Source organism: Gigantopelta aegis, chromosome 8 (genome assembly GCF_016097555.1).
Source record: "Gigantopelta aegis isolate Gae_Host chromosome 8, Gae_host_genome, whole genome shotgun sequence".
Classification (NCBI taxonomy): domain Eukaryota; kingdom Metazoa; phylum Mollusca; class Gastropoda; order Neomphalida; family Peltospiridae; genus Gigantopelta; species Gigantopelta aegis.
This window is the reverse complement of record NC_054706.1, coordinates 12,554,534-12,567,782: the sequence shown is the minus strand read 5'-3', so window position 1 is coordinate 12,567,782 and position 13,249 is coordinate 12,554,534. Positions and strand designations below refer to the sequence as shown.

Here is a 13,249-nt window from a genome sequence, read left to right as displayed (position 1 = left end):
GTCATAACCATCTGCGTTTTGCCTGTATATATAAACATAAAATTAACACCACTGACTGGTGATTATTTTCAGTCTTTCCGCTAGAAACATTATAAGTTAATTTGTTCCCCATAGGTGGGTAAACGCTTTCTCCGATACTACCAATTACCGAGGGGCAGGTAAAGAAAAACAAAAGGGGTCGTCCGCCGAACACATTCCCATCCCGCTGTCTGACTAACCGCTCTTCTGAATGTTTTAACAACTGATAAGTATATTCGTATACAGATAACACAAACTAGTTTCCATGGAAACAAATACGTTAAAACGGGATTCGGTTTCATAAATACGTCTGCAACGGTTTAATAATTAACATACCTTATTTGAATGTTGTTTGTAATAAAAATTGCACTCCGAAAGAAAAGAAACAAGACACGAAGGGTGGAATAAAGAGTTACGGTTTTGGTGTTATTTGTTTCTGCAGTGTTTGCTTGTTCCAGGTTTAACGTTATTAGTTATTGTATCGCGGGCGTCAAACACTAATTTGCGAGTGCACGGATCTATTTTTGGTCGCCGGCGGTTGCAGAAGCAGACGGACTTGGCGGCAGGATATCGCTGCTCGACGTCAAAGTTGAAGGCTGCTCTTTACAAAGTGCAGAACTTGAGTTTAAAGGAACAAGATACAGGTAAGATTTGCCTTTCACGTTTTTCTAATTAAAAACGTATTTTTATATACTTTAATACAAACTGAAGCAGAGCTAGTTGGAATTGTTAAGTTTTGTTTCCTAAAGTTAAAACTTTGTTTATGACATAAGATAACATCAGACTAGCTTTGCTTACTTGAACAATATAATTAATCCTGTTAGTAGCGTGATGTCGTTATACTGTTGTTTTCTCTACTTTATGCAGTTCAAGCATAACACTTATGTTTTCCAAATGATTTTTTTTTCACCATACGTTCTCTAAATTTCCATCAAACTTTATGATTTTTAGGAAGTTTTGAATGCATTCATTCATATATATCATGGGTGAACCAGTTTCGGTGAGCATAAGCATTCGGTTCTAAAGCATATCAACATTTTTAAACAGATAGTATTTATCCAAATAGCTATCTTTTTTATTAGTATTTCTACGCTTCAAATGAGCACTAAACTGGCTGCTTTGTTGTAAAGTTTACCGCACGTGCGTCAAAAAATGTGGCATGCATCACCCGTAAATATTGTTAAATACATTACCGGTTTCGGCGAGTGAAACGTTTAGTGATATAGCTTATAGCAAAATCTTTCCAACACAAAACCTTTCAGTGTTTTATCAAAACATGTATGTTGATCAACAAATATGTACTTATAATAATTTATAAAAATTATTTTAAATGTTTTAAGACAAATTATAAAATGGGAATCCTCGAGAACCAATGTTAACAGATAACATTTTTGGAAAACGAATATAATAATTATGATGTCTTGCAATCGTGTTATAAGTTGAGCAAATGAATAGTTATAATGGTAAAATTATTTCTTTAAAGTATATATAAGCTGCATTCTGAATTTTAATAAATATATAAACAGACATCCAGAAAGATATTTATGATAAAACATACGAGGACCATATATTTTTGGCTAGTATCTGTAAAAGAGAGTTTTGCCAGCAGACGCCGTGACAATCATGTGACTTCAATAACCAGATAGCGGAACAGCTGAGAACAGACAAGCATAATAGTCTTTAAAATAAAGTTTTCTTTCAAAAGACAATCTTTGAAAATCATGGAAAAAAGGTATTTTAAAATGTGCCATGTTTATGAGTGAGTTAAGTTTAATCTTGCTTTCTTTACTCGTTTTAACTTTATTTTTACGAACATTTCTGTGAATGTGACACACATTTGTTTACTTTCCCCATGCAAAAGTCAACGACGTCAGAAATCTTCAAATGTACGTACTGTTGTGCAGAGCCGGTTTATCCTTGTAGCACATGTAGCACGTGCTACGGACCCCGCGCTCCAGGGAGCCCCGCGGTGATGTGTACACTTATTTTCCCCAGGTCATTTTCCCCTCTCCCCGAGGGGGTTGCAAAATATATATCCTGGAAAGGGGCTCCCGCTGTTATTTGTGCTACAGACCCTGCGGATACTTAAAGCAGCTCTGCTGTTGCACTCCAACGATGCAACCACCGAGACAGGTCCCTCGCCGAGACAGGTCCCTCGCCGAAACATACATACATACATACATACATACATACACATACATACATACATCATACATACATACATACATATATACCTACCTACCTACCTACCTACAGATATTTATAATACATGTATATAGATATGTATCAGTACATACTAGCCAGTGCCAGGTCTGCCCACTGTTTCGTGCACGTAAGCGTGATCGACCGCGTAATTTGTAGGCCCCATGCATATAGTTGAGGTAAAGAGCATCTTTTTTTGTGGATGCCTCAATAGCTCAAAAGATATAGTGGCAAGTCTGCGAGTCCCAGCAACGGCATGGGACAATTTGTGAAGCCAGAAAGGATTTAATTATCCAGTGTCAGTGCGTTAATATCTATGTATGTAACAGTCAACCTCGACATATATATACAATATACAGATATTCATAAACCAATACAATCATACTAGCCAGTGCCACGTCTGCCCACTGTTTCATGCACGTAAACGGGATCAACCGCATAGATTGTAGGACCCATGCATATGGTTGAGTTAAAGAGCATCCTTTTTAAGGATGGGGAAAGTGCAGTAATAAACTCTGGATTGTATACTAGTATAAACAGATTTATGGCTATACCATCACGGTTTTTTTTCGTCTTGAAACAAATTTTATATAAAATTTTATATTGAAATTAGTTTCCGTCATACGTAATTCACCCGAATCATTTCGTATACCCTCGGCATAATCCCGAATGTTTTCAAATTCTTTTCAAATCACTGGCATGATTTTGCAAGTAAGGTTTTGATTGGTCAACTGAATGAAAGGTCAACTGGACATGAGCTTCAACGGGCTGCTGTTAGATCCACATGTAACAGTGGAGCTAATTTTAATTAGATTGTGTGGAGCACGTCGTTAAATAAAAAATTCATTCCTTCTTTCCAAAACGTGTTCGTACCATCAATCAAAACTGGATACCGCTAAAACTCTACCTAATAACATAACCACGTACTCACCTTAACCTTTTTTTCAAAATGAGGGCACCCAATAATCTAAACCGGCCTCGGTGGCGTCGTGGCAGGCCATCGGTCTACAGGCTGGTAGGTACTGGGTTCGGATCCCAGTCGAGGCATGGAATTTTTAATCCAGATACCGACTCCAGACCCTCCGCAAGGCTCAATGGGTAGGTGTAAACCACTTGCACCGACCAGTGATCCATAACTGGTTCAATAAATGCCATGGTTTGTGCTATCCTGCCTGTGGGAAGCGCAAATAAAAGATCCCTTGCTGCCTGTCGTAAAAGAGTAGTCTATGTGGCGACAGCGGGTTTCCTGTGTGGTCCTTAACCATATGTCTGACGCCATATAACCGTAAATAAAATGTGTTGAGTGCGTCGTTAAATAAAACACTTCTTTCTTTCTTTTTCCCAATAATCTACGAAAGAGGCCATATTGGTTTCAAATGGACGAGTTATGGCCGGTCGTGCATATATATCATACTTGGTTGTCTGGCACGTTAGCTCTAGTCTCTTGTAGGTTGCACTGTACCAAATAAGAAACTTCCGTGTCGAAGTTCAATTTCAAATATTTACGGAATGAAAGCAACTTATGTTTCCTGTCCTGGACGGAGGAGCCGGCATGGGTCGACACCTGTCCCATGACAGGCGTGCGCTACAACAGCTTGCACTGAATGTGCACGTTAAACCCTGTGACCTGACCTGACCTTAACTTCTGTTCTAATTCATAGAAGGGGTCGGAATCTAGCTCAGTCGGTAGAGTGATCGACTGAGGTGCTTGGATCTAAGGATCGAACCCCCTCTGATTTGTTTTTTTTTCATACCAACCACGATTAGTATATCAATGGCCGTGGTATGTACTGTCCTATCTGTGGGAAAGTGCTAATGAGGAAACATGTAGCGAGTTTTACCAAATGTTTATCATCCAACTGATGAATCAGTGTGCTCTAGTGATTAAAACAGTCTTTAAATATTTGCGTTTTAGTACGCTGTACCGAAGTATTAGAAATTGTGCGGGGGTGGGGGTGACTAAGGCGCAATTGACGCAGGATTGTGAATTTAAAATCATTAATTTTGTATCTCGTATGGCCAAAGCTCGCGACAACTGAACATTATTTCACTGGGAACATAAATATGATTCGAAATGGAAGCTCGTTTAATACTTTCCGATATTAAGCACTAATGTGCATTAATTATAGTTAGTGGCGGGGTTAAGCTCAGTCGGTTGAGTACTCGCCTGAGGTGCTAGCGTCGCAGGATCAAAGCACCTCAGTGGATACATTCATCTGAGTGGGTTTGTTTTCTTGTTCCAACCAGTGCACCACAACTGGTCAAAGGCCGTGGTATGTGCTTTCCTGTATGTGGAAAAGTGCATATAAAAGATCCCTTGGCAAAATGTAACGGGTTTCCTCTGATGATGAGTCAGAATTACCAAGTGTTTGACATCCAATAGCCGATGATTAATTAATCAATGTGCTCCAGTAGTGTCGTTAAATAAACTTTATTTAACTTTAACTATAGTTAAATATGCATTCCACTCTAAATACCTTGTCTAGTCATCCCTTTAAATGCGAAACCCCATTTTCTTGCAGGAAGATCAATGTAACGTGTTACAATTTTTATTTTTTAAAACTGTCTTGGGTGTGTTGATACGTTGCAATTATCCAGTTTATTACAATATGTTAACATTATCGGCAATGGGAATTGATTAAGTCCAGGAGCGGGATTTATCTGTCGGTTGAGGGCTCGCTTGAGGTGAATGTGTCGCAGGATCGAATCACCTCAGTAGATCCATTCAACTGATTGTTTTTACTCGTTCCAACCAGTGCACCACAACTGGTCTAAGGCCGTGGCATGTGCTTTCCTGTCTGTGGGAAAGTGCATATAAAAGATCCCTTGCTGCATTAGGAAAAATGTAGCGAGTTTCCACTGATGACTACGTGTCAGAATTACAAAATGTTTGACACCCAATAGTCGATGATTAATTAATCAATGTGCTCTATTGCTGCCGTTAAAGAAAAACAAAACTGATTAAGTCTAGCGGAACCTGCAGGTTCAGCACTGGTGGTGAATCATATAAGATCTAAAACACGGGTCTAACGCTTGACTTGAGTTCGTTTTGCTGGAAACTATTAGGGAACGGTGTGCGTGCGCAACTTCTGGGCAGAGCTGTTTCATCTCCGCCTTCCTCCTGGCCTCAGATTACAGTTATCTTCCCATTTGGTTGTCCAAAATCCGGAAATTTGACCGCACAAGTAGTCTGCTATTTGACTGTGATTATTTCATGGCAGACAGCTATGAAGTGGCACTATGTGTAACTTGTTGACATTGAAGACTTGTTTGTGGTAATTCCGGCCCATGCAAAAGTAGTGCTTTTTGTGTAAAATGGGTGTACTCCGGCCTGGTTTAGAGGGTGTGTCTGTTTAAACCAATATGCTGGGAGAAAGAGCTTGACAACAGGGGTTGTCCTTTTCAGGGTATGTGTCCCCCATGCAGGCAAAGGTACATACAAAACTTCACGGGCCTGCTGATATTAATAAAAATGTTATAGCCACTAAGGCTATATAGAAACATATAGCGAAATTAATTGTGGTCTGAGGCCTGATATAGTTCACACATTACACCGGTTAAATGCTTGATTCTGATGAAAGTATTATAACCAGAGAGGTGAAATTACACAGACTGATTATGAATAGCACAAGGAATATGAAAACTCATTTATTTATTTCTAAATATTTTATTAAATTAAAAAACTGGGGTTTGTTTTTTTTTTTTGAATTTATTAAAAATTAAAATTAAAATTTTCAACTTTTAAATTTCAATATCCTCCAAAATAGCATAAAATGACCTCTGATGTTACTACATGTTGTTGCAATATTCTTTAACAGTTTTGAGCTAATAATTTGGTAAAAAAGAGCAAAAGTTGGATTTTGTTGGTCAATATTGAGATTTTTTATGTTTTTTTACATACTGAATTTTAATGAGTTTCTCAATTATTGCAATTGGACAGAAGATCTAAATATAATGAATATTTCCCTACTAAATGTAATTAAACACTTTAAATAAATAGTATACAGTTTTTAACAAGATTAAGTACTCTAATAATACATTTCACCTACATTTATGTAAATTACACACTTCAGTAATTTTTAAAAAATTGTCTTTTATCCTTAGAAAATCTAATAGGCTAATATTCTATGCTGTCTGAATGTATTTATTGTGTTCAGTAATCAGATGCTGGTACACTTGTCAAGTTTATTGCAGAAAATCTGCCAAAAAAGTAAACATTTTGACTTGTAAAACATATGGCAGAATAATCCATAATGCATATTCAGTGGTCATTACTACAAACATCCTTCCAATCAAGAAATACTACACTGAGGTATCCAAGACACTGGCACATGATTACACTTGTTAACAGTTATCACTGGAAACTGAAAAATATGGTGCAAGTACTTCTTGGTAGGATTTATATCAGCATTTTGTGACAAAATCTTCATTTTCAAAGTTGTCGTCAACAAAAAACATATTATGGTGTATACCTAAGTAACATCTGTAGGGCATATTCATATTAATATGCATTTATATGGACTGTTTTGCCTTTTACAAAGTGGCTACATGTCTAATGCAGTAAATAAAGTAGATTAAGTAAATACAGCAGGTCAAAACTGAATCTGAGGCCTATCATGTCTAATTTTCCCTGAAATTAGTGTGTAAAAATTTGTTGCAAATGGTCCCAATTTTGTGACTTTCACCATCCCTCTGACACATTTCTAATAATGTACCATGAATTCAGTCACCATATCTTTAATAAGCCTCCACTTATCATATCTAAAATGCAAAATTTTACAGTTTTAGATTTTAATTTTTTTCAAATATTTAAATTTAAGTTTAATATTTAATTAAAAATGAAGTAAAATCTAATGATTGATTTTTGTTCCTTTAAATATTTCAAAATCTTTCCAAGACAACAGTGTGCAGATAGAACATATGTAGAAGAAAAAATAGCTGCTCATTGTATGAAGAAATTCCAAAATTTGATAAAGTTATTACATTTTGAAGTTGGTGTCTCTCAAGTTTCCATTGCTAAAATTGGCCATGGCAAGGCACTGTGGTAGGTGTTTTAACACAGCCTCTATATACTCTCAGTTTAAAGGTGACATCCCGATACTTACTGAGCATTGCTTTAATATGTATATCATTGGAATGCATTAGTGTGGGCCAGTTTTTAGGGGGGAAAATGGACTGATAGGCCTCAGATTACAGTTATCTTCCCATTTGGTTGTCCAAAATCCGGAAATTTGACCGCGCAAGTAGTCTGCTGTTTGACTGTGATTATTTCATGGCAGACAGCTATGAAGTGGCAACTGTTTTTGACTGAAGTGACAGGTGATAGCATGTAGTTTGTAAACATGTGTAACTTGTTGACATTGAAGACTTGTTTGTGGTAATTCCGGCCCATGCAAAAGTAGTGCTTTTTGTGTAAAATGGGTGTACTCCGGCCTGGTTTAGAGGGTGTGTCTGTTTAAACCAATATGCTGGGAGAAAGAGCAAGACAACAGGGGTTGTCCTTTTCAGGGTATGTGTCCCCCATGCAGGCAAAGGTACATACAAAACTTCACGGGCCTGCTGATATTAATAAAAATGTTATAGCCACTAAGGTTATATAGAAACATATAGCGAAATTAATTGTGGTCTGAGGCCTCCTCGGGTCCAGCGGAGCTATCAAACCAGATCCGTTTTTCTCTGATAATCTCCAAAAAGGCTTTGAAGTTAAACCTATCAAATCTCTATTCCGCGTGTGTCAAACAGAGTTGGGGAAGATGTACAAGTAAATTGATAGGCCTTTAACCAGGTACCTAATTATAATTATGTGGAAGGCCAGTTTATCGTGTGGGTAGCTCCTAAAATTAAGGACTTTTATTAATTAAATAATCTTTTTCATGATCAAGTGTATTCACAAATATTCAAGAATAATAAATATTATAAATGTTATTACTGTTTATATTATATGCCATATTTATTTAATTTTTTTGTATATTAAAGGTAGGCCTACTTCGGCCTCAAAAGCAAAGTATTTTATAGAAAAAATTGCAAATAATATGAGCAATATGTATTAATCTACTCGCCAGTGATACACCAAAGCAATATAAAATATTTAAAGTGTGTAATAAACCGTAAAATGTATGACGATTTTGAATGTCAGTAGCATATTTAATACCGTATCTTTGCGCAAGTCTGATTCCAAAATACGTTATGATACAGTTGTGATAGTTGCAGCCACGACTCACTACCCTGTGCTTGTCTCAAACCACACACTGATGTGCACAGAATATATGTCAAGTAAGGGACTCTAAGTAAAATACAGAAATATTACTCATATAGATGTACTTTAAAGGGCGATGTACCATTATTGTCGATTTACTTTTCACGTTACATTGTTTTAAATGGCTATTTCGTGAAAAGGGTCTAATAATGTGGACGAGGGGTGTTAATCGGTAAGCAAAATCGTGAGAGAAACGGAGAGAAAGTAAGAGTGTGCATGCGTGTGTGTGACAGTGCGAGAGAAAAGTGAGCGAGAGACACACACAAAGACATAGTGAGAGAGAAGGAAAGTGATATATATGTGTGTGTATGCCTGTGTGTGTGTGTGTGTGTATGCCTGTGTGTGTGTGTGTATGCCTGTGTGTGTGTGTGTGTTTGTCCGTGTGTGTGTGTGTGTGTGTGTGTGTTTGTGCGTGTGTGAGTGTGTGTGTGTGTGTGTCGCAGACATGTCAAGAGGTGTTTAGAAACATTATTGTAATTCAGTCAGTTTAATTAATTGGGTAGCCGATATATTGTTCCTGTTGTTAAATAGGGTGTGGCATGGCAGCGTGCTTTAACCTTGACTTCAATCTGACAGAACAAAAAACGACTGAAATGAAAATGAACTGCGTACGTGCGATACAGCTGGACTTTACCTGTGTGATAAAATCGCTTGATAACTCAGCTCAGACATTAACGAAGTCGGAAGTATTCTTATCGTTCACAGCTGGAGAGAGTGAAGGCACCTTTTTTTGCCGTGGCAAGATAACTCACTTTTCTCAGAATACAACAAAGATCTACATAAAAACGTATTACCCTCCTTCCTAATGAAGACAAATCATCCTATGTGAAATCGAGATGCTGGTGAAAACATCTACGTGTGTGTATGTATGTGTGACTGTGTGTGTCATTGTGTGTGTCTGTGTCTGTATCTGACTCTGTATATGTGTGTGTGTGACTGACTGTGTGTATGTATGTGTGACTGTGTGTGTGATTATGCGTGTGTGTGTCTGTGTCTGACTGTGTGTGTGTGTGTGTGTGTGTGTGTGTGTGTGTGTGTGTGACTATATGTATGTATGTAGGTGTGTGTGTGACCGTTTGTGTGATTGTGTGTATGTGTGTGTTACTCTGTGTGTGTGTGACTGTATATATATGTGTGTGTGTGTGTGTGCGAGAGAGAGAGAGAGAGAGAGAGAGAGAGAGAGAGAGAGAGAGAGAGATGTGTGTTTGAGAGGAAATGATATCTCAGTTTGTATGATAGCATTTGATGACATACGTTAATTCCATAATACCACACGAATGTTTTTTCTAATAACTCTCCTCTCCCCCCCCCCTCTCTCTCTCTCTCTCTCTCTCTCTCTCTCTCTCTCTCTCTCTCAGCTGATTTCTCAAGATCAGTATATATCTGGCACTGATTTCCTTTCTTCTACTTATTTATTTTCTTTTGCCGATGACGGTAAATCTACATTGGTGGAGATAGGCGCTTTCTGGTAACAGACTGCGTTGAGATAGGCGCTTTCTGGTAACAGACTGCGTTGAGATAGGCGCTTTCTGGTAACAGACTGCGTTGAAATAGGCGCTTTCCTGGTAACAGACTGCGTTGAAATAGGTGCTTTCCTGGTAACAGACTGCGTGGAGATAGGCGCTTTCCTGGTAACAGACGGCGCATACCCGATGATCTATTAGCTCATGCATTTCTTAACAGATTCTTATCGTATGTTTCCTCAACAAAATGATAAAGGTGATGTAATATATCGTAGCAGAAGCAATAATAGTAACATGTTTTCTTTTCCTGTTAAACTACAGGTCTTGTTTGTTTTGCTGTTTCTTAGAAACATATGTTTATAAAAGCATTTTGAGCTCATAACAGTAGTTTATGACTTAGCAAGTGGATTGGAACGCTGTGTTTCAGAGCAAGTTTCATCAGATAAAGCCATGTCAGTCTTTGATGTATATGTATCAGTTTATAAAGGCTTTTAATCAGAAATTCCTTGTCGTGTTCATAAAGGAAACATCTATCGTTGGTGTTCAGAATCATAGATGTTTAAGCTAGTGTTTTGAGAAGGCCGTCGCTATGCTATGATTTAAGCAAATCCGCGAGAATGCTCGCTAAAATTAAGCAAGTGCTTAAAGATATATGGCATCTTTATTATTATTATTATTCACAATAAACCAGAGCTATAAATCTAGTGTATGTCATGATGTTACTTAACGTAATCGTTGTAGCTGGGGTTCTGTAGAGAATTCACACGCAACTGTGACACGACGTAATCGTTGTAGCTGGGGTTCTGTAGAGAATTCACACGCAACTGTGACACGACGTAATCGTTGTAGCTGGGGTTCTGTAGAGAATTCACACGCAACTGTGACACGACGTAATCGTTATGAGGGCGGGACGTAGCCCAGTGGGAAAACGCTCGGTCGGTCTAGGATCGATCCCCGTCGATGGGCCTATTGGGCTATTTCTCGCTCTAGCCAGTGCACCACGACTGGTATATCAAAGAAAGGCCGTGTTATGTGCTATCCTGTCTGTGGGATGGTGCATATAAAAGGTTCCTTTCTACTAATGGAAAACATTTAGCGGGTTTCATCTCTGTGACTGTCAAAATGACCATATGTTTGACATCCAATAGCCGATGATTAATAAATCAATGTGCTCTAGTTGTGTCAAAACAAACAAACTTTAATCGTTATGCTTTTGGGTGCTATACAGAATTCACGTGCAACTGTGACACCACGTTTACAATCGTTATAGCTTGGATGTGCTGGCAAACAGTATACCTAAAGTACCGAGATACTTTCGCCATAATTGAACAAAAGCATTCCGTGTTTACGTATATCCACATTTTGACAATCCATAAATTATCACACTGGCATCGTGTTCAGTGCTGATTGCATGAAACGCGTTTGAGAAGGGTAATATTCCCTTCGGAACAATTCGCATTCTCGTTGACATAAATTGCCTGCAGCAAACATATTCTTGTAACAATGTCTTCGTGTAATAGTTTATCCGTGCATATACACATGTATGTATTACGGGTTGGGGTGTTTGTAATAGTTTCTCCGTGCATAGCATATACACATGTATGTATTACGGGTTGGGGTGTTTGTAATAGTTTCTCCGTGCATAGCATATACACGTGTATGTATTACGGGTTGGGGTGTTTGTAATAGTTTCGCTGTGCATAACATATATGTATTACGGGCTGGGTTTTTTTTAAAAATAATTTCTCTGCGCATAACATATATACTATGTATTACGGTATTTTGCTGGAGGTCTGGTACATAATGCAGTTATCACACGGCTCGTGAAGTCTGTTAATCCAGGAATAGCCTGCTGGGACGTCTTCAAGCAGCACGCGCCTCATGTCTGAGAACATTAATTTCAACACTGAACACAAGTCGTTCTCCGAAACACACTTCCAAGAGGAACTGGTTCACTTCGTTTGGGTCGAACTACAAGGGTTGGCAGAACGGGGGGGGGGGGGGGCTAATTATGTGGTTATGGAATAAGCCTTCGCCAAAACGGAGTTTATAAAAAAGTTTATAATTCATAGGAAGATATTTTTGTATATTAGCCTACAATATTAGGAACAGGTCATCATAATTAATGACCGGCCTCGGTGGCGTAGTGGTTAGGCCATCGGTCTACAGGCTGGTAGGTACTGGGTTCGGATCCCAGTCGAGGCATGGGGGTTTTAATCCAGATACCGACTCCAAACCCTGAGTGAGTGCTCCGCAAGGCTCAATGGATAGGTGTAAACCACTTGCACCGACCAGTGATCCATAACTGGTTCAACAAAGGCCATGGTTTGTGCTATCCTGCCTGTGGGAAGCGCAAATACAAGATCCCTTGCTGCTAATCGGAAAGAGTAGCCCATGTAGTGGCGACAGCGGGTTTCCTCTCGAAATCTGTGTGGTCCTTAACCATATGTCTTACGCCATATAACCGTAAATAAAATGTGTTGAGTGCGTCGTTAAATAAAACATTTCTTCCTTTCTTTCATAATTAATGCTAATACAGTTTTTAAGTTTTTATTTCGGGGATTTTCTTGAATCATATTTAATAAGCAAAAACATGGTGGGGTATAATTTGATTAGTACTTTGGTAGATCATTAAACGTGATTGCGTACATACTTTGCAAACACTGCGTAACGATTCTTCTTTCCTGTGGCTTGGACAATTAGAAAATCAGAGCCCAAAGTACATATTGGGACGGGCTCCCATTGTTGTAAGGGGCCAGCCTGATTTTGCCAAAATTAAACAAAAAAGTGCCTAAATCTGGATTACAACGTTTATTCATATTAGCATCACTGCCAAACAGGTATATAGGGTTGCAAACGAATCGCCACGCATTTTCACATGGGTTACAACTAATATTTTGTGTAGAATAATGAAATTACATGGTGAAAAGTATTCAGGCCAGCTCATTTTGCATGAATTTCTCTATTGTTTTTGGTCGAATTTAAGGATTTTCTCCAGGACTGTCCCGTGTCGCGTACGCTTATGCCAAAGTACTTAGGGGGTGGTGGTGGTTAAAAATATGGTTTTAACAAGAAAACGTCAAAAAACGACTACCGTTTCCAAATTTTTTATGGATACTTGATATAGATTCCCCAATGTATTTTCAATTTAGCATAGGATTCTGGAGGCAAGCCACGTTTTACGCCAAGTGGCAGCTCATGACAATAACAATTTGGTCTTTGCTTATGCAAAAATTATACCTGTCTGTGCGGTTGATTTGTAGAACTGACTGTTTTTCTCTCGTCCCAACCAATGCACCACAACTGGTCA

General features: G+C 38.4%; 1 protein-coding gene across 1 annotated transcript in view; it reads left to right on the top strand.

The window, feature by feature from the left end:
* The first annotated feature begins 485 nt into the window (after window positions 1-485).
* Window positions 486-13,249, top strand: part of LOC121379067 (filamin-A-like) — a 69,402-nt gene continuing 56,638 nt past the window's right edge. Inside the window, exon 1 of the mRNA XM_041507531.1 lies at window positions 486-662. The gene's annotated coding sequence lies outside the window, so the exon portion shown is untranslated. The remainder of the gene's footprint in view (window positions 663-13,249) is intronic.